The sequence below is a fragment of the Lissotriton vulgaris genome, chromosome 12 (genome assembly GCF_964263255.1).
Source record: "Lissotriton vulgaris chromosome 12, aLisVul1.2, whole genome shotgun sequence".
In the NCBI taxonomy this organism is placed as follows: Eukaryota; Metazoa; Chordata; class Amphibia; order Caudata; family Salamandridae; genus Lissotriton; species Lissotriton vulgaris.
In genome coordinates, this window is record NC_141700.1 from 772209928 (window position 1) to 772230736 (window position 20809).

A 20809-nucleotide genomic window follows, 5' to 3' on the forward strand; every position below is an offset into this window, starting at 1 on the left:
TAAAAACTGGGGAACCCACGAGCATCTGTCATCGAACAGGACCCCAAGGTAAGTAAAATTCTTAACTCGTGACCTCCGCCCCTTTGCAATAAAAGGTTCTAACCTTATTTTTACGAGGTCCCATAGTCCGGACATGCGATTTAGTAATGTTTACTTCCAGGGAACTCATGAACTACCCAAAAGAGTTTAATAGTCTCTGTAGGCCTAGTGGGGTACGGGCTAGTAGGACGGCATCGTCCGCGTATAGGAGAACCGGGATGGAACTGTTCCCTACACGCGGAACGTCCAAACTAGCTTTGCCTAGGGTTTTATCTATACTATTAATATAAAGTGTAAAAAGTATAGGGGCCAAGATACACCCTTGTCGTACCCCTCTGCCCGATTTAAAGTGTCATGTGCATTTGCCCTCATGGGTCACCCTCACTGCCACAAACAAATCCCGATGCAGATACGCTAAAAAATATACCAAGCCGGGGTCAAACCCCAGGTCAAGCAAAATTGTCGACAGCCTCGATCTGTTCACCAGATCGAAAGCCGTGGATAAATCCATAAAGCCCAAATACATGGATCCCTTGGAAACTATGGTATACTTATTTATTAGTAGATACAGATTTAGGCACTGATCCATTGTGCTTCAGCCTGATCTGAATCCATATTGAAGGTCCGACAGGATCCCTTTTTCTGTCACCCAGTCTGAGACCTTATTCAGGATTACTTTGTCTAGAATTTTAACGGAAGAATCTATTAGAGAAATAGGCCTGTAACACCTCGGGTCACCAATCTGCCCCTGATTAAAAACAGGAATAATGATCGATTGGGACCATGAGACCGGGAACTCCTGAACCGCACTAGCATTCAAAACGTTAGTTAAAATATTGGTCCAGAGTTTAATGTTACCCTTATAAAAATCTGCAGGGACACCATCTGGTCCGGGAGCCTTATTACTAGCAGATTCTTTTATTGCCCTCTCAACATCCTTTTCATTAAACACTAGTACAGGTAGGGGAGGGTTACTGGCAGGGGCCCTAAAGTGTTCGAACACCTCATTACTTACATAAATACCTTCGAAGTGAGTTAACCACTCATCCTCTGGGATATTAATATCAAGTAGGCCATTCTCCTCCCCCAAGAGCAATGGGCTATTAACAATAGCCCAAAACTTTAAACTATCCTTAAGGACCTCTTCAGACATTAAAGCTTCCCATGCCTCAGTTTTAATTTCATTTTTTCGGGTCTGAATAGTTAGTTTATATTCTTTTCTAAGGCTAGCTATAAGGGCCTTGTCCTGAGGGACAGTTTTCAGGGACTTTAATAATAATCAATTTTGATGGGCCCTGGAACATTTGGAATCGAACCATCTTTTTACCTGTATTACTTTAGGCCTTGAGGTAATGGTTAGGTCTGTGGCGACCTGTCTACAGATGGCTTCAAAGGCTAAAATAATTGCCCCTTCTGGGGTAGAGCGACCTGCACATTTCCCAATCTCATCGTTAACTTTAAAACTTAAACTATCATGAAAATCAGCACGTACTACTTTAGCCCATTTTAATCTCCTCCCTTGGTCTTTAGGAGCCATAGTAATAGGCCCATTCAAAGTAAGCGTAGTATCCTTAGAACAAAAGCCCTTGTCCAGCTCTAGAATCACTGGGTTGTGATCACTAAAAGGGGAACATATAGCATTATACTTACGTACGTTCCCTAGGAGTGCGGGGGATATAAATATATAATCGATAATTGTTTCACTATCACTGGCTTCAAATGTTACAACCTCTCGCTCTTATCAAAAAAATCTGGCTCATAAAGGTCGGCATGTGAAAGGAGTTTAAGGGCCTCCACCTTTCGGAGTATGTTCAAAATGGGGTGGGTCAGAATGGGGGGGGACCATGGAATTCATCAATTCGACAGTTAAAATTACACAAATGAAAATTAAAGTCACCCATAAGAATAATGTAAACAAAAGTGGTTTGCTGCGCTTTATATAATTCTAACAACCGTGTCAAATAGCAAAGGCGCTCATTCAAAAACTCACTTTCCCCAGAATTATAAAAATGTATTATCAACGTTTTCGGGTAATTCATGGTAGTGAGCTCAGCTATTAGGCAATTGGGAGAAGCTGAATCGAACATTGTAACAGAGGCCTTAAGGTTTACAGAAAAAAGGAACATCTACCCGCTACTGTTGGTCGTGCTGGCTGAAAATAAGATTAAAACCATCAACCCACAGATTATTGTCCTTGTCCCAAGTCTCTTCTAGAGCTATAATATCATACTCACAAACAAACTTTAGCCAGTTTTGATCATACCTTTTAGAGCGTAACCCTGCTATATTCCAACTCATTATCCCGACTGTAACCCCCACCTCTGCAGGAATGCCGGGCTCATTTGCAGGGATTCGAGGGATGCTAAGAAAACAAGTTACTTACCTGTAACTTTAGTTCCCCAGTATTGGTAACTTTCATAGATTCCCATGCTTTGTATCATTCCCCGTCGTCGGAATGGGAGTCTCGGTAACAAAAATACCATAGCTGTAGGTACAAAAGACAATGGAAAAAGGCCTAGGCCTCATTACCTTTTGTAGCATATCACTCTCTTTGTGTAAAAGAGACCAAACTTTTGGCCTCAGCCAATCAGAAGTGCCTCACCACTTAGAACCTTCCTGAAGGAACCTCAGAGCCTCAGATTTTCGTAGCCGTTGTGTACTGAGACACCATCTGTGCTGTAGGCTGAGCTTTCCCCGGGGAGGCGGGTGGGCGCATGGGAATCTATGAAAGTTACCAATACTGGGGAACTAAAGTTACAGGTAAGTAACTTGTTTTCTTACCCCAGTATTGGAACTTTCATAGATTCCCATGCTTTGTATCAGAGTAGCAAGCAGTAGCAAGATAATCACATTTTGCATCATAAATAATAGCAGTAGACAACATAACATTAGATACAAAATGTGAAAAAATGGAAGGTGGGAAGACAGGAAAGCTCACCATTAGTGGAAGAGGTTCCTCAGGACAGCCTTTCCAACTGCTGCATCCTCCTGCTGCAGAGATTCCAAGCAGTAGTGCTTGGTAAAAGTGTGAACGCTGCTCCAGGTCGCAGCTCTGCAGATGTCCTTAATTTGCACCCCTGCGAAGAGTGCTGTGGAGGAAGCCACAGATCTTGTGGAATGCGCTCGTATCTTTCCAGTCAGAGGCTTACCAGCAGCCCTGTGACAATGTAATATAGCACTTGTGATCCACCTTGAAACACCCTGTTTGGAGAGTGGAAGGCCTTTACTTGGTCCCCCGAAGGCCACAAACAGTTGGGTAGATTTCCGAAAATCCTTAGTACGCTGTAAGTAAAACTTCAAGCATCGCTGTACATCCAGTGAATGCAAGGCTTTTTCCGCCGGTGTGGAAGGCTGAGGAAAAAACGTCTTCAGAATGACCGGTTCATTCAAATGGAAGTCCGAGGGGACCTTTGGCATGAACCTAGGGTTAGTCCTCATGATGACAGTGTTCCTTTTGAATTGAAGGAAAGGTTCCTGAATGGTCAAGGCCTGTAATTCCCCTACACGCCGAGCCGACGTGAGAGCGAGGAGAAGAGCCAATTTCCACGAAAGGTATTTGATGTCAGAACGATGGACTGGTTCAAATGGGCCCTTCATGAGTTGAGAAAGGACCAGATTTAAATGCCACGTTGGTGGAGGTGGTCTCACCGGTGGATAGACCCTGAACAGACCCTTAAGAAACTGTTTGATTATCCTTGAAGACCATAATGAAGGTCCAGATTCCGTCCTCCTGAATCGTGACAAAGCAGCCAAATGAACTTTAATCGATGAGTGGGCCAGACCAGACTTGGCCAAGGACAGTAGGTATGGGAGGACCTGATGAGGTTTGGAATTGAATGGATCAATGTGTTGCTGTCGACACCAACAACAGAATCTTTTCCACTTAAGGCGGTAAGTTTTGTTAGTGGAAGGGGCCCTTGCTTGGGACAAAACCTCCCTAACTTCCTTAGACAATGGCAGGTTCATAAATTCTCGCTGCTCAGGAGCCATGCAGTCAGGTGTAACGACTGAGGGTCTGGATGTAGAATCTGTCCTTCGGACATCGTGAGAAGATCCGGCAGAATTTGGAGAGGTACAGGAGGAGCGATCGACAGCAGATGGTGCTCCGTGAACCAGAACTGCCTCGGCCAAGCCGGGGCTACCAGGATCATCCTGCACGGTTCCATCTTGAATTTCTTGATTAGTCGTGGTATTAGAGGAATGGGAGGAAAAGCGTAGACAAATGTCTTCGACCAGGGTATCAAAAGGGCATTTCCCAGAGAATTTGGATGGGGAAGCCTGCTTGCGTAAGACCGGCATTTGCTGTTGGTCGGGGTGGCAAACAGGTCGATGTCCGGTTTTCCCCACCGGCTGAAGATTTGTTCCAAAATGTCTTGATTCAACTCCCATTCGTGGGTGACCGAGGATGACCTGCTCAGTTTGTCGGCGTTTTCGTTGAGGACGCCCGGCAAGTGTTCCGCCATCAGAGACATGTTGTGTTGAATAGCCCAATCCCAAATCTGCTGGGCTTCTTGTGACAATGGGTGTGATCTGGTCCCTCCTTCCTTGTTCACATAGTGCATGGCCGTGGTGTTGTCCGTCCTGATAAGCACTTGTGAACCCTCCAGGAGAGGAAGAAACGATTGCAGAGCCAGACGTATCGCCCTGAGTTCTAACAGGTTGATGTGAAGGCCTTTCTCCTGGGGCGACCAATGCCCACTGACATGAAGTGCCTGCAGCACTGCTCCCCAGCCTTCCAACGACGCATCCGTCGTTATCACTTGTGGAGACGGGTCGCTTGCGAAGGATAGGCCTTGGGACAAGTTGTCTAGGTCTGTCCACCATAGGGCCGCATTCTTCATTTCCGGAGTGATCGCCACTGTGTCGTCGAAGGAACCGTGGACTTGCCGCCATTGATTGTCCAGTTGTTCCTGCAAGGGACGCATCCTTAGTCTGCAATGGGGAACCAGTGGAATGCACGACGATATTATTCCCAGCAGAGACTTGTAGCGGCGAACTGAAAGAGACTTTTTTGATTGCAAGTCTTGGGCCATCGTTTGTAACTTGTGCCTCCTTTCCAGAGTGGGAAAAGCTCGTGAAAGCTTTGAGTCCAAGATGGCTCCCAGAAACCGGGCTCTTCTGGACGGGATCTGGCAAGATTTCTCGTCGTTTAGAGTGAGACCCAGGTTTCGGAATAAATTGGTACACGCTTGAACCGCCTGTAGCGCTGCCTCTCTGGACGGAGCCTTCAGCAGCCAGTCGTCCAGATAGGGGAAGACTTGAAACTTGTGCCTCCGTAGGAAAGCCGCTACTGGAGCCAGCACTTTCGTGAATATCCTCGGGGCTGAACGGAGTCCAAAGGGTAAAACCCTGAATTGGTAATGGCTCTTGGCTACTGTGAATCGCAGAAACCTTCTGTGTGCTGGGTGAATCGGAACATGAAAATAGGCATCTTCGAGATCGAGTGTGGCCATGTAATCTCCTGGGTTGATTAGTTTCAAGATGTCCTGGAGGGACACCATCCTGAAGGATAGAGAGATGAGATAGGTGTTTAGCCCCCTGAGGTCTAAAATGGGACGCCACTTGTCGAGCGTTTTCCTCACCAGGAAGAACCTGGAATAAAATCCCTGGTTTCTCTGATTCGATGGAACTGGCTCTATCGCCCCTTTTCGGAGCATTTGTTGAACCTCGAGCCGAAGGAGACGCTGGTGTTTTGAAGGAGTGGCTGTCGGGGGCTTGGGTGGCGGAACTTGAGTGAACTCTAAGGTATGCCCTTTCCGAATGATGTTGAGCACCCAACGGTCCGATGTTATGAGGGACCAGTTGTGAAGGAATTTGTTGACCCTGCCTCCAACTGCTGATTTCCTGGAGGAGGGTCCAGTAGGAAGAGCCAGGAGGCCGCTATTGGCGCTTGGACGAGTCCCGTCCTCGCGCACCTTGCTTTCCTTTACTGTAAGGCCTGGAGTAGTTGGTAGACTGGCCTTGCCGCTGTTGGTAAGATTGGCGGTGCTGTTGGGAACCGGATCCTGTGTTGGAATACCGTTGGTGTTGGAAGGATCCTCTATACGTACCACCCCTGCCTCTGGCTCCCTTGAAGGGGGACTTCCTGTACTGAAGTGTTCCTAAAGACCTAGCGGTCTCTGTGTCTTTTTTAATATCTTGAAGGGTGTCGTCAATAAGCTTGCCGAATAGAGCCTCACCATCAAAGGGAAGATCCAACACTTTGTTCTGGACCTCTGGTCGGAACCAAGTAGCTTTAAGCCACCCTTGGCGACGGAGCACTGCCGCTCCAGCTAGTGAACGAAATGCCGTAGTAGCAATATCCATTGCACAATCGATTATTTCCATCGATGTCGCTTCCCCCTCTTTCAGAACTTTCTTTGCCTCCGACATTGATTCAGGAGGTAACTGGTCAAGGTACGGGGAGACATCGCACCAAAGTTGACGGTCGTACCTTCCCAGGATGGCTAAGGCATTAGCCGCTCTCACCAGCGAACTCGCCATCGCTGAGAATCTTTTCCCAACATTATCTAGCCTCCGTCCTTCCTTGTCCGGAGGAGTTGTCAGCGGTGCCGAAGGGTTGCGCGATTTCCTCTGCGCTGCCTGCGAGATTACAGAGTCCGGTTTTGGATGACCTTTCAAGGCCGCTGGGGCATCATCGGTTGCTCTATATTTCTTTTCCAGACGCGGTAGTACCGGCATCACCGTCGCCGGGTGTGTCATGGTCTTTAGGCCCTCTTTCCATACATGATCCACAATCGGAATAGATCTGGCATTTTTCTGGAAAGGTTCCTTAAAGTCATATAAGAAGCAATCCGTGGTGACTTTAGGCATTGCCAACTTAAATCTTGCCGCCGCCCTCTCCATTAGCTGATGGAAACCTCCAATATCCGCCGGCGGGGAGTCCGCTGGCTCTGGATTTGGCGATGCGGGATTGTCAATAATGTACTCATCATATTCCGTGTCAGGAATAGAGACGTGATCCGAATGTTGATCCTCATCCGAAGAGTCATCAACATCATGCGATCTTGGTACCCCAAAGGAATCCTGAGGGACGGTTGTTTGAGGCTGCGGAGAGGCTGGAGCCGAGAGCGTAGGTGGCACCACTGACGCCTGAGTCGTGGAAGGCGTAGCAGGTGTTGACGTAGCTGGCAAAGGCCTACTGGCCTTAGACTTATAGTCCTGTAGCATTCTATGAAGATCCTGTAGGAAAGATGTTGGCACTGAAACCATTCCCTGGTCCGAGTGCCGTTGTTGATAGTGACCATGACTATGATCATGCTCCTCGTGGGTGTATTCGCCCTCTGAGTCGGTGTCCTGACATTTGACAAATAGTTGCGAAGGACTATTGGCATAACTGTATGCATCTTGGTCATCTTCCTCTGACTGACCCTCTTGCAAGAGCATTGTTGGAAGCAGAGGGGACACTGCCCTTGGAGAAGTCATCTCCGGTGTAATCCGCGTCACAGAAATGGTGATACGCTTTTCCGTGGCCAAGATCGTGGGTTCCGTCGTCGACGGTTGTACATACGCCGTCGAGATAGGCGTCGTGGACGTTGTCGTCGACGAGACTGTGGACACACCAGCCGTCGTCATGGTCATCGTAGTGGTCGTCGACGCTCTCGTCGACGAGACCATCGTCGACGACATCGTCGTCATTGTCGTCGACGGGACTCTCGTCGTCGACACTGTCGTCGTCGCCTTCGTTGGTACCATCGTCGACGGGTTCTTCGTCGACGGGTTCTTCGTCGACGGGGCCTTCGTCGACGGGGCCTTCGTCGACGGGGCCTTCGTCGACGGGGCCTTCGTCGACGGGGCCTTCGTCGACGGGGCCTTCGTCGTCGACTGGATCTTGGGCGTCGACTGGATCTTGGGCGTCGACGGGCCTCTCGTCGACGGCTCCTTCGTCGACGGCTCCTTCGTCGACGGCTCCTTCGTCGACACTTGTGTAGCCGGTGCCTTCGTCGACGGCGCCTTCTCCGCCGACGACGGTCTCGTCGCCGACGGGCCTCCAGTCGATGGCGCCTTAGATGACTTAGTCGACGGGTCTCCCGCTGTCGACGTCTTCGTCGTCGAGGACCTAGAAGTCCTCTCAGAAGACTGGCTTTGAGGCGTTTTGAAGGCTGTGGAAGTCTTCGCGCCAGCAGACTGCGTAGAAGGTCCATCCCTCTCCTTTACACTTCCGTGAGGAGATTTGCTGGGACCTTGGCTCTCAGACTCACTAGGGGTCTTTTTTGAGGCCTTAGAAGATCGACTGACAGAAGAAGAAGGGGAACCCCTACCCCTTTTCACTGACCTTCTAGTAGATGTCATCGATCCAGCATCTTCACTGTCGCTGGAGACAGAATCCTTCCTTGATTTAAGCTTTTGCAGCCATGTCAGGAGCCTACCCTCACGGTCCCGGAGGGTTTTGGCAGAAAAAGAGCGACAGATTGCACATTTATCCACTAGATGGTCAGGATAGAGGCAATAGATGCAGTCCTCATGCTTGTCCTCCACAAACAGCCTTTTCTTGCCACAGGAGGAACAAGGCTTGAAAAGCGCTTTTTTCTTCACAATCTCCGACATACTGGCAAACAGCAACAATCCTGAGAAGAATCCAAAAGATCCTGAAGAAAAAACTGAGAAAAAACCTGATGAAATCCTGTAGAAGTTGTAGAAGTTGAGCAGAGCTCAATGGAGACTCCCTAGCACAACGTGCGGTAGAAAATCTGAGGCTCTGAGGTTCCTTCAGGAAGGTTCTAAGTGGTGAGGCACTTCTGATTGGCTAAGGCCAAAAGTTTGGTCTCTTTTACACAAAGAGAGTGATATGCTACAAAAGGTAATGAGGCCTAGGCCTTTTTCCATTGTCTTTTGTACCTACAGCTATGGTATTTTTGTTACCGAGACTCCCATTCCGACGACGGGGAATGATACAAAGCATGGGAATCTATGAAAGTTCCAATACTGGGGTAACTGTTGGATCTAATCAGTTATTTTCAACTAACCAGGACAGAGGAAAAAACCTATTTGATAAAGCTATTATCTTCTTATTTGCCTGACTACCTTTTAAATTGGACTGAGATGTGACTATAGGGTGCTCCAGCTAGTCAAATCCTCCCTACTAGGGGCAATGTGTGGGGTCCAGTCTGGGGTCCCATGTAACTGTTCTGGGCGGCAACTCCTTGCTAATTTTAAGCTTCTTGGGGGTGGGGGGGTACAAAAAAACAGATGATAAAGCCCTGATGTTACCTTCCTCCCCCTTTAAATCTGAAGCATCCCAAAACAAACGGGCAGCTACGTGGGGTTTATTAAAGTTGACGACCACCCAATCCCCTTTTACTCCCTTCTGAGTACCTCCTATCCAGCCAACCCGCCTGGCCATTATAATATTAGGAGAAATTTCAGAGTCACCAGAACAGTTAAGATCACACCAATTTCTAGTTACTGTCAGAGCTTCTGCCAACACCAGTGGTGGGACTAACGAGAACCGCCACCCTGCTTCAGGAGGGAGAATAATGTAGGGTTGGGTGACTGTATTACTCCTGGGCTGCGGAGCCACAATTTTACCAGTGGGCCTAGGTGGAGCTGGGATACTAGGTGGCTTGGGCTTCCTAATTGAGGTCCTCTCAGGTTCCCTATCACCATTGGTTGTTATAATAGAACCAAGCACAGGGATCTCAACCTTAGGCGGACTCGCAATCCTAGACACTTCTCTATGCTTGGGCCTTTCAATTATCCCATTCACGAATGTTGTTGAAGGGTCCCTTAGTTTCAGGGGTGGGTCCTATGTATGCAGCTATGTTGGATGGGGAAAGAATTAATCGTTCAGGTTTTCTTTTTAAGTTTGATAATCCTAAGTTAAAAAAAAAATTTAAATAGAAGACTCTACAACGTCTTGCCAGAACTTGGGCTCAAGTCATGAAATCCATAAAATTAAATTACTTTTGCGAAAAAACTCCGCTGTGGGGGTTGCCTGAAAATCCTGCCTGGCTCGAAGACACACTAGCTATCCCTTTGAGAGAGGCAGGCCTGGAAGTTTGGGGTGACCTCTTTTACGAGAGGGATCTACTCTCGTGGGAACATCTGCAAGTTAAAGTTGGCCCCAATCTTTCACGATTTAAATACTTACAGATTCACAGTTGGACTGTAGCCTATAAAACCTCTCCCGCTAACAGGAATAAATTCAAACTTGGAGGGCATAGCCAATTTGTCTCTGATTTAGTAACCTGTGGTCCAGTTAAAAAATAAATATCTAAATGGTACAACTTCATTCTGGAGGAGTCGGATGGAGACTTTGTTCTGCCGGAGTCATTATGGGGTTCTGTTTTGATGGACCAGAATTTACAAGATCTTTGGATGAATTCTTTTGAACTTTTCTGGAACATTGTTCAGCCGTCCTAGCTTTGCAGAAATCATCTTTACCCATACATAGGGCATACTATTCCCCTCTTCGGTTATCTAAATTTGCAGGAGAGTCAGTGTCTTGTGCTAAATGCGGGTTGATCTCTGCATCAGATACACATATGTTTTTCGAATGCCCACTGTTAACCACGTTTTGGGAGGATATTAGTAATTCCCTCACAGAATCACTGGGAAGACTGGTCATCAAAGATCTGCCCCTAGTAGTATTTGGGGTTTTAGAAGGCGTACAAAATCCAGCCAGGTGTCTAGTCTTTTATGCTATCCTGCTTGCAAGAAGGGAGATCTGCAGAAAGTGGAAAGACTTCACCTCCTACATTTAGGGATTGGCAATCTTCAGTCTTGCAGACCTCATGTACGGATCTGGCTAGATCTGGTAATCACAGTAAAAGGGCGTTTTGGTATCTACTTTCTTGGCCTCATTGATTTATCCAGGTTATTTTTTTTCCCCGGGTCCAATGATTGATCTCCTACGGTGCTTCTATATCTGGTACCGGTGGAACAGCAGTTAGACGGTTCATGCCCGGCCCCACTTGGCTGCTAAACTACCCCAAGGTTTGCCGCAGATTGGTAAATCACGGACTCTGTGCCTTCCTGGAATGCAGTTGACAGCTGAGGGATAAATGGCCCCCATAAGATTTGTGTCCCTTCCAGTTTTCTAGATAAACTGAGACAGCTGCTCTACGTAAATTCCTTTTGGTACTTTGTCCACATGGTGGTTATGAGGACAAAAAAATAAAATAAGAAAAAAAAAATCCTAGACACTTCTCCTTCGCCCCTAATTGTCCCAGTGCCTGTTTGCAGATTATGCCTGGGGGATGCAGATATTCGGGCAGAGCTGGGTACGCAGTTGGGCATAGATAAAATAGATTTAATACGGTCACATTTCTCAAGCAGACTGGCAACACACATTCAGCGTATCAATAATGTCCTTTGCGACGCTGGTTAGGGCCTTCTCCAACAGACTAGTGAAGATATCATCCACCATGTCCCGTACCGTACACTCTATAATATTAGTGGTAACAGGACCATGTTCCAAAGAAGCACATTTATTTGCTTTGTCCCGCTTATTCAGTCTCTTTATAGCTCTCTGACACATTGCTCTATTTATTCGGTTGCCCATTATTAACTGGGTCCTGGCTGGGCAGTTTATTGAGAGTTTTACTTGGGGACACCGTAGCCCTCTACTCAGGAGCGACACAGGGCAATTCCAGGGCTCGGCGTGGTTTGTTAACGTGTAAAATGGGCTCCAGGTTGACTGGATTTTTCATAGCCTAGGGCGAGGAACCAACTAATTGTGCGTCAGTAGCGTCCAGCCCAAGTTCCCTTTCTGCCATGGCAATTTGTTGTCAAAACGCCCACTGCTGATGTTAGATAGGAAATTATAGATGCAGATTTTCTCAGGACTTTAGCGTTTACACCCCCCTGATCTTGTGATGAGTGGAGTTTCCGCTTACCCATTCTGAAGATTCAGCTTGAAGAGGGGTGGCCCAGCCCGGCCTCTTCTGGCCCCCGACGGCCACAGACAGCCCGCCCTTTGCCCGGGCTTAGCCCGGCGTGCGCGACGGAAATGACGTGTTGCTTATGTAGTACTACAGGCGGAAAGGGAGGGTTGTGCTGGTCGCTGGCTGCCCCCAATGGCTCCTGGGGCTTGTAGTCTTTGCCTCTGGCCCCCACCCGCCCAAAACACTCTGCGCTGCGTCTCTACCTGCATTGTTATGGGCGATCGAAAAAGAATGAGGGAACTCTCTGCCCTTGACTTCCGAGGGCAGAGTCAGCACAAGAAAGGAAATCCCTTTAAGCCGGTAAGGAGATCGCAAAGACATGAATGTTTACGAGAATGAAGTAAGCGTGAATGTTAAACGTTTTTTCGCTTCCCATATACAGAGAAATTGTCTCAAGCTGCCCGAGGAAACTGAGAAAGATATGAATGAGAGGTAAAAGCGAGACCGTACTAACCATTAATATCTTAACAGCTTTCGTCATAGCTTTTTAAGAGACCGCCATTTGCTTTCCGAAATGCTAAACAAGTCATAACCACTGGAAAGTGAATATGTAACCCTTACCGCAATATCACAATTAAAGAATTAAAAAACAACCAATGTCTCGTGTGTGAGAAAGTACCATCTTGCTTGCACTGGTATGCCCCCACTTTTTTCTTAACTGCTGATGTGCTTTGACTGAGTGTGCCCTGGGTCCCAGCCAACCAGGTACCCAGGACCTGTGTTCCTTCCCTAAAAGCGGTGTTGAAACAAAAACCCAATTGGCATCTCTGGCCACCTGTCAGCCCCTAGTAAATGTTACCCTATGTACCCAGGGCATGGTGACCAGAAAAGACCCCTGAGGACTGCAGCACTTATTGTGCCACCCTCAGCGGCCCGGTACCCTGATACCCACACACCGCCTTTGCAGGCTGAGTGTCTAGGTACAGAGCTAAACCAAGAGTGGACAAGGCACACAACCTAGTGTGCCATGCCCACAGAACCCACTGCCCTGGCATAATTCAGTCACCCCTCTAGCTGGGTGCCCTAAGCCAGAGGTGTGGGCACTGGATGAAGCCTCCACTCGTGGTCGGCTGAGAACTGCTGACTGAGACTGTCTGCATGTACGTTCAGAACTCCGGCCAGATGATTTGCCATCAGACAAATCTGACGGTACTGAACCCAGGACCAGAGACGCAGAGCCTCTCTGCAAAGGCAATGCGATCCCACTCCTCCTGGTTTGTTGATATACCACATCGCGGTAGTGTTGTCCGTTAGGACTTGAACCGACTGCCCGCTAAACGTAAAGCCTGCAACAGGTTGATGTGAAGCAACCTTTACTCTGGAGACCAAATACCCTTGATCTCCAGATCCCCCAGATGAGCACCTCACCCTAGGGTGGATACACCGTTATCACTGTGGCCACCGATTGAGGCAGATGAAAGGGCTTTCCTTGAGACAGATTGCCTTCCACACTCCACAAACATAGATCTGCTGCAGCTTCTCTGGAGATCCTCACAGACTCCCTGAGATCTCCATTGTGCGGATACCACTGCCTGCGGAGACACCACTGGAGTGCCCTCATATGCCAGCGTGCATGGTTGAGCAACAGAATGCAGGAAGCAAATAGACCGAGCAGGCGAAGGACCTTCAGGACTGGAACGACCGCCACATTGTAAAACAAAGGAATAATTTCCTGTATGTGGAGAATCCTTTGTGGAGGAGGGAATGCCCGACACACAGTGGTATCCAGTACCGCAGCTATGAACAGGTTGCGATGAGAGGGCACCAGGTGAGACTTGGGCAAGTTTATCGAGAAGAAATGTGTTACTTACCTGTAACTGCAGTTATCCAGTATTGGTGTCTTTCATAGATTCACATGCCTGAATCATTCCCCGTCGTCGAGACGGGAGTCTCCGGTACATAGACAAGTAATGTCCTATAGACATACATAGAGAAAAGTAGGCCCAAGGGCCTCGCCTTAGTAGCCTATGTCATTTTGTAAAAAGGACCAAACTCCAGAAAGTAGCCAATCAGCTACCACCTCCCTTTAGAACCTTCCTGTCAGGAGCTTCAGTCCCTCAGATTTTCGTACACACCAAACTAGGTAGGCGTAATACTTGTTAGAGAAAGAAGTGAGTCCTTCCAGGGGAGGCAGGAGGGTTGCATGTGAATCTATGAAAGACACCAATACTGGATAACTGCAGTCACAGGTAAGTAATGCATTTCTTATCCAGTATTATGGGTGTCTTTCATAGATTCACAAGCCTGAATCAGAGTAGCAAGCAATACATTATGCACATTTCTGATGGAACATCATACAGCATTCTGAGATAATACATATGCAAATAAGAGCAATCAACAAGTAACAAGGAATAAGTAAATAAATGTGCATACCAGCGAAGGAGGAAGGCTCACCTCACTGGAATAGATGGCGAAGCACAGCCTGGCCCACTGCTGCATCCTGCATCAGTTCCGTATCCAGGCAGTAGTGCCTGGTGAAGGTATGCGGTGACTTCCAGGTCGCTGCCCTGCAAATGTCCAATATTGGCACCCCAGCAAAGAGCGCTGCCGATGTGGACACAGCTCTTGTAGAATGAGCTCTTACTTTGGAGTGCAACGGACGTCCGGCTTTGTCGTGGCAAAAGGCAATTGCTGACGATATCCATTGTGATATACTTTGATTGGAAAGCGGCATGCGTTTTCTTGGTCTACTAAAAGCAATGAAAAGCTGGTTCGTTTTCCTAAAATGTTTTGTCTTTGAGGTAAAATTTAAGACACCTCTTCAGGTCCAAAGAGTGCAGGGATTTTCAGCTACAGTGCTGGGATTTGGGAAGAATGGTCAGAGGACTAGAGGTTCATTTAAATGGAAGTCCGACGGGCCCTTAGTAATAAATCGAGGATTCGTTCTTAAAACCACTCTGTCTTCCTTGAACTGCATGAAAGGATTTTGTATGGAAAGAGCCTGTAGTTCGCTGACCCTTCTTGCTGAGGTCAGGGCCAATAGAAGGGCCGTTTTCCAGGAGATGTATTTGACATCTGCCCTATGAATGGGCTCGAAAGGGTGTTTCATCAATTGGTTGAGGACCACATTGAGATGCCATGTTGGTTGAGCTCTCCGTGGGCGAGGAAAGGATCTGTAAAGCCCCTTCAGGAATTGTTTTTTTAACCTGTGTGACCAGAGAGAGGGTCCTTTTGAAGTTCGTGTAAAGCGAGAAATTGCTGCCAAATGTACTCTGATAGAGGCATGCGCAAGTCCCGCCTGTGCCAGGTGTAGCAGATATGGTAGTAACTGCTCCGGAGAAGCCTGAAAGGGATGTAGATCTTTGTCCTTACACCAAATGCAAAAGTGTTTCCATTTTAACGATAGGTCTTGTTTGTGCTCTCTGCTCTTGCTTTCGCGAAGACATCTTTGCACTCCTGCGGAATGTCTACTTGGCAGAACTCTCGGTACTCAGGAGCCAAGCCGATAATCTGAGAGATTTCAGATTTGGGTGCTGTACTTGGCCGTTGGACATCGTGAGCAGGAGCGGATGTTGGCCCAGATGGATTGGTGGGTGGACAGAGGCGATGGAGGTCCGTGAACCAATGCTGCCTCAGCCAGAATGGAGCAATCAGAATCAGGGCTCAGTGCTCTGTTCATTTTTCGGAGGACTCTTGGTATCAGGGGAAATGGCGGAAATGCGTACGCAAACACGTTGCGCCATGCGATGGAAAATGCATTTGAGGGACCGCAATTGGGGATGCCAGCTTGCGAAGTTGCGGCATTTGGCGTTCTCCCAGGTGGCAAAAAGGTCGATCTGCGGTCTTCCCCATTCCGAAAAGATGTGATTCAGCACTTTTTGTACTAGCTCCCATTCGTGGGACAGCGATCTCTGTCTGCTTGGAGCATCTGCTATGACGTTGTCCTTGCCTGGGACATACTCCGCTGACAGCGTGATACTGTGGAGCACAAGCCAGTTCCAGATTTTCTGCGATTCGCGAGATAGTGTGAGCGAACGCGTTCCTCCCGGTTTGTTCAAATAGTGCATTGTCGTAGTGTTGTCTGTCCTGACTAGCACTGGGGAGTTCTTAATGCGCGTTAGGAAAGCCTGCAAAGATAGAAAAACTGCCCTCAGCTCTAGGAGGTTGAAATGGAGCTGCTTTTCCAGGTCCGTCCGCTTGCTGCTGATCTGCAACTCTTGAAGGACCGCTCCCCCAACCTTCTAGGGAGGCATCCGTAGTTATCACGTGTGGAGCTGCAGGCAGCAGGAATGGTAGCCCTTGCGAGAGGTTTTTGGGCGACCTCCACCAGAGCATGGCCATGGTCATTTGCTGAGTTATCACAATGCGATCCTCGAAAGAGCCTGTGCTTTGAGTCCATTGCCTGGTCAAGGCCTCCTGCAGAGGGCGCATTCTGAACCTACAGTGTGGAATAAGCAGGATACACGGGGACATCATCCCCAGGAGGGACTTGAAAGTACGGACCAGCAAAGTTTTTCTCTAGGCCACTGCGGTGGCCAGAGTGATAAGCTTGTGCTTCCTTTCCTGAGATGGGAATGCTTTTGAACATTCCGTATGCAATTTTGCCCCGAGAAAGGTAAGAACTCGGGAGGGCTTTAAGGGTGACTTCTCGTGATTGAGCGTCAGACCCAGTTGCTGGAAAAGATTGAGACAGGCGCTGGAGGACTTGACTGCGCCTGTTATAGATGGTGCTTTTACCAGCCAGTCGTCCAGGTATGGGAAGACTTGGTGTCCCTGCTGTCGTAGGAAGGCTGCCACTGGGGAGAGGCAATTAGTGAAAATCCGGAATGCCGACTTGAGGCCGAATGGGAGGACACAGAATTGATAGTGCTGACCTGCCACTGCGAATCTGAGGAATTTCCTGTGGCCTTTGTGAATTGGGATGTGGTAATACGCGTCTTGCAGGTCTAAAGACGTCATAAAGTCTCCTTCCTCTAGTGATCCCAAGATCTCCTGGATAGTCACCATACGGAACGATTGACTCTTCAAGAATGTGTTGAGTGCCCCGAGGTCTAGGATGGGCCTCCATTTCTTTCCTTTCTTTTGTATTAGAAAGAAGCAGGAATAGAATCCCTTTCCTCTGTGAGCTGTTGGTACTCGCTCTATCGCTCCTTTCTTTAACATTGAAGCGACCTCTTGAAGGAGTAATCGTAAACGCCTGTGATAAAGCTTGCGAGGAGGAGTTGTCGGGGGAATTGAATTGAATTCCAACGAATGCCCGAATTGGATCAATTGGAGCACCCACCGATCCGATGTAATTGATCGCCAATTGTTGAGGAAGTGTGTCAGTTTGAAAAAATTAGATTGTGGACGGACTGGCTGTTGTAAAAGGTCATTGGCGTCCGCCAGTGGTTTTCCTTTGGTTTTTTCCCCTGTAGTTGGACCTTCCGTACAAGGTCTGGCGACCTTGTTGCTGCTGTCGCTGTTGGTGAAGTATGGTTGTAGGAGTATGAGGATTTGCTCTGATAAGAACCTCTAAGAGGATTGACCTCTGCCCCTGCTCCCTCAAAAGGACAGGTTCTTAAACTGCAATGTGCCGAGCGCACGTGCCGTGTCCGTATCTTTTTTGATCGTTTGTAGGGTCTCATCGATTTTCTCCCCAAAAAGGTGCTGGCCATCGTAGGGCATGTCCAGTACCTTAGTTTGGACCTCTTGGCGAAAGGATGTAGCTTTAAGCCACCCCTGCCTTTGCAAGACCGCGCCCCTGCTAGTTGTCTGAAGCCGGTCATTGCAACATTTACAGCACAATCGATCAGTTCTGATGCCGATGTTTGGCCCTCCTTAAGGAGGGATTGAACTTCCTCTTTGAAAGTATCTGGTAGTTCCGCCAGATACGGGGCAATATCCTCCCACAATTGCCTATTGTAGCGGCCTAGTAGCGCAATGGAATTAGCCACTTTCACAGTCATGGCCGACGTGGTGGAAAAGCGTTTGCCAATACTGTCAAGCTTCCTTCCCTCTTTGTCCGGTGGAGCTGACAATGGAGATGCCGGATTCCAAGAGTTCTTTTGTGCTGCCTGAGTAACCACAGAATCTGGCTTGGGATGTCCAGTAAGGCAGGCTGGTGCTGTTGTTGGTGCCTAATACTTCTTGTCCAAGAGTGGAACCACTGCGGAGACAGAGGCTGGTGTCTGCATCAGCTGTTTTCCCTGTGCCCATATGTGCTCAATGATAGGAATTGATCTGGTTGTTTTCCTAACCGGGTCTTTAAAATCATATAGGAAGCAGTCTGTTTCATGGGATTCCATAGTCCTATGGAATCTCGTGGCCGCTCTCTCCACTAAATTGTGAAATCCGCCAATGTCCACTGGCGGTGAGTCCGAGGTATTGGGTTCAGGTGTGGCCGGAGATGGAGCAATGTAGTCCTCATCGTCCCTATGGTCGGACTGGTCGTCCCGAACCTCTCCCTCTTCTGGTTCTTCGACTTCGTCAGAAGACGGGACATTGTGCACTGGTTCTCTTTCCTGACGGATCACCAAAGGTGATGGTCTAGGTCGTAAGGATTGTGTCGGTCCAGATGTAACTGGATTTGCTTCCACCGATTGGGCAGTGGTTGGTTCAGGAAAGTGCTGCTTGTAGTCTTGGATCAAGAACCCTAAGTCTGAAACTATAGACACCGGAAGGCATACCATAGGTGTCACCTCCGTCTGGACATGCGAATGTTCCGTCTTCTGTAAAAAAAAAACTCATCGCCCTCTTCATCGGTGCTTTGGCACTTTACTATGAGATCTGAAGGACTGGTGGCCTGTCCGTACTTGTCTTCGTCTGATTCCTCATCCTGCAATAGACGTGACGGGGGTAACGTTTGCACCCTACTTGGAGACGTTAAGTCAGGGGTTATTGGTTGTTTCGTGCTCTTTTTCGTAGGAGGCTGACTGGCAGCTGACAACGGAGAAATCAAGTCAGATTGTTTCCATAGCTCGACGATGGCGTCGTCGACGGTGTCGTCGTCGACTGAGTTTCAATCATCGATGTTTTCATAGACGGTACCTTCGTCGACGGTTCCGTCGTTGATGGTGCGCTTGTCGACGAGGTCTTAGGAGTCGATGGGTTTTTCGCCGACGGTATCCTAGTCGACGGTACCTTCGTCGACGGCATAGTCGTTGATGGTGCGCTCGTCGACGATGTCTTCACCGTCGGTGTCTTCGACGACGGTACGCCGGTCGACGAGGGTGTCTACGTCGAAGGTTTTGGCTTCGTCGTCGACGCGGATGTAGTCAACGTCGTAGACTGGATCTTAGCCGAGGGCTTTTCAATGAGGATAATCGACGACAGAGGCTTACCCGCCGTCGACGATGTCGTCGTCGATGAGAATACGGACGATGCCATCGTCGTCGACACCGTCTTCTTCAGCGCTGAGGTAAACGTCGACGAAATAGTCGTCGACGACGGCGCAGGCTTTCTGAAGGCAGGTAGCTCCTTGTCAGACATTGTAGATCTTGCCTCAGAAGACTTTTTGACAGTCTTTTTAGGAGGAACGTCTGTAGGGCTAGGGGAAGCAACCCTTGGCCTCTTCAAGGATAATTTAGATGAAACTGAAGCCATCTCACCGTCCTCTGAAGATTCCAGGTCGTCTCTGGTTTTCAGCCTGTTCAACCAGAGGAGCAGCCGGCCTTCTCTGTCTTTTAGTGTTTTTGTAGAGAATGTTCTACAAATTCTACATGCTTTAGGAGAATGGTCTGGATAAAGACAGTATAAGCAGGTTTCATGCTTATCATCGACGTGGAGCCTCTTCTTACCACAATAGCAAGCTCTGAAGAGACCCTTCTTCTGTTGATCAGCCATGGTGTATTTATGAAGGAACTATTCAATTTCTGAGAAGAAAAGAGATTAAACTAGGAAACCTGAGGAGAACTCAGGTGGAGACTCCCTAGCACAACGTGCAGTAGAAAATCTGAGAGACTGAGGCTCCTGACAGGAAGGTTCTAGAGGGAGGTGGCAGCTGATTGGCTACTGTCTGGAATTTGGTCCTTTTTACAAAAGGACATTGATAGGCTACTAAGGCAAGGCCCTTAGGCCTACCTTTCTCTATGGATGTCTATAGGACATTACTTTTCTATGTACCGGAGACTCCCGTCTCGACGACGGGGAATGATTCAGGCATGTGAATCTATGAAAGACACCCATAACACTGGAAAAACCCAACCTGTACAACAACCGAGTTGTAATCTGCAGATGATGGAGCACCTTCTCTGGAGACTATGCTTTGATCAGCCAGTCGTCCACATAAGGGAATACTGGTATCCCCGACCTTCTGAGATGGCCTGCCACCACCGCCATCACTTTGGTGAAGACTCGAGGTGGAGTAATAAGACCAAACGGAAGAACAGCAAACTGGTAATGTGATCCTACCCTAAAACAGAGCTACTTCCTGTGCGACTTCAGGATTGGAATGTGGAAATACGCATCCTGCAAGTCAATCGACACCATCCAGTTCTCTTGCTGCAGCGCTTGAAGAACCTGTGCAAGGGTGAGCATCTTGAACTTCTCTTGCTTAGAAAAGAGGTTCAAGATCCTGAGGTCCAGGATCAGACGAAGCCTGCCATCCTTCTAGAGTACCAAGAAATACCGGGAGTAGCAACCCTGACCCCTTTCCTGATCTGGAACCACCTCTATCGCACCTTTTCTCAGTAACGCCAGGACTTCCTCCTGCAGGATAAGTAGGTGGTCCTTCATACAAAATCCTTGACAAGGAGGGTAATTTGGGGGAAATTCCCAAAAGGGAAGAGCATGCCCATTTTCTACAAGATTGAGAACATAAAGGTCTGATGAGACAGATTACCAATCTTGCAGAAAATGAGTAATCAGACCCCCTACAGGACCAACATGATCCGGAATGGGGGATCAAGGGCTGCTGTGCTGTTGCAGGAGGGGCGTGGGAAGAGGAAGAGGAGGACGAGGAGACT

At 48.3% G+C, this 20809-nt stretch overlaps 1 protein-coding gene across 2 annotated transcripts in view; it reads right to left on the reverse strand.

The window, feature by feature from the left end:
* The window catches only part of GIGYF1 (GRB10 interacting GYF protein 1), a 1483862-nt gene that overhangs the window by 783193 nt on the left and 679860 nt on the right, over window positions 1–20809 (reverse strand). The window lies entirely within an intron of this gene.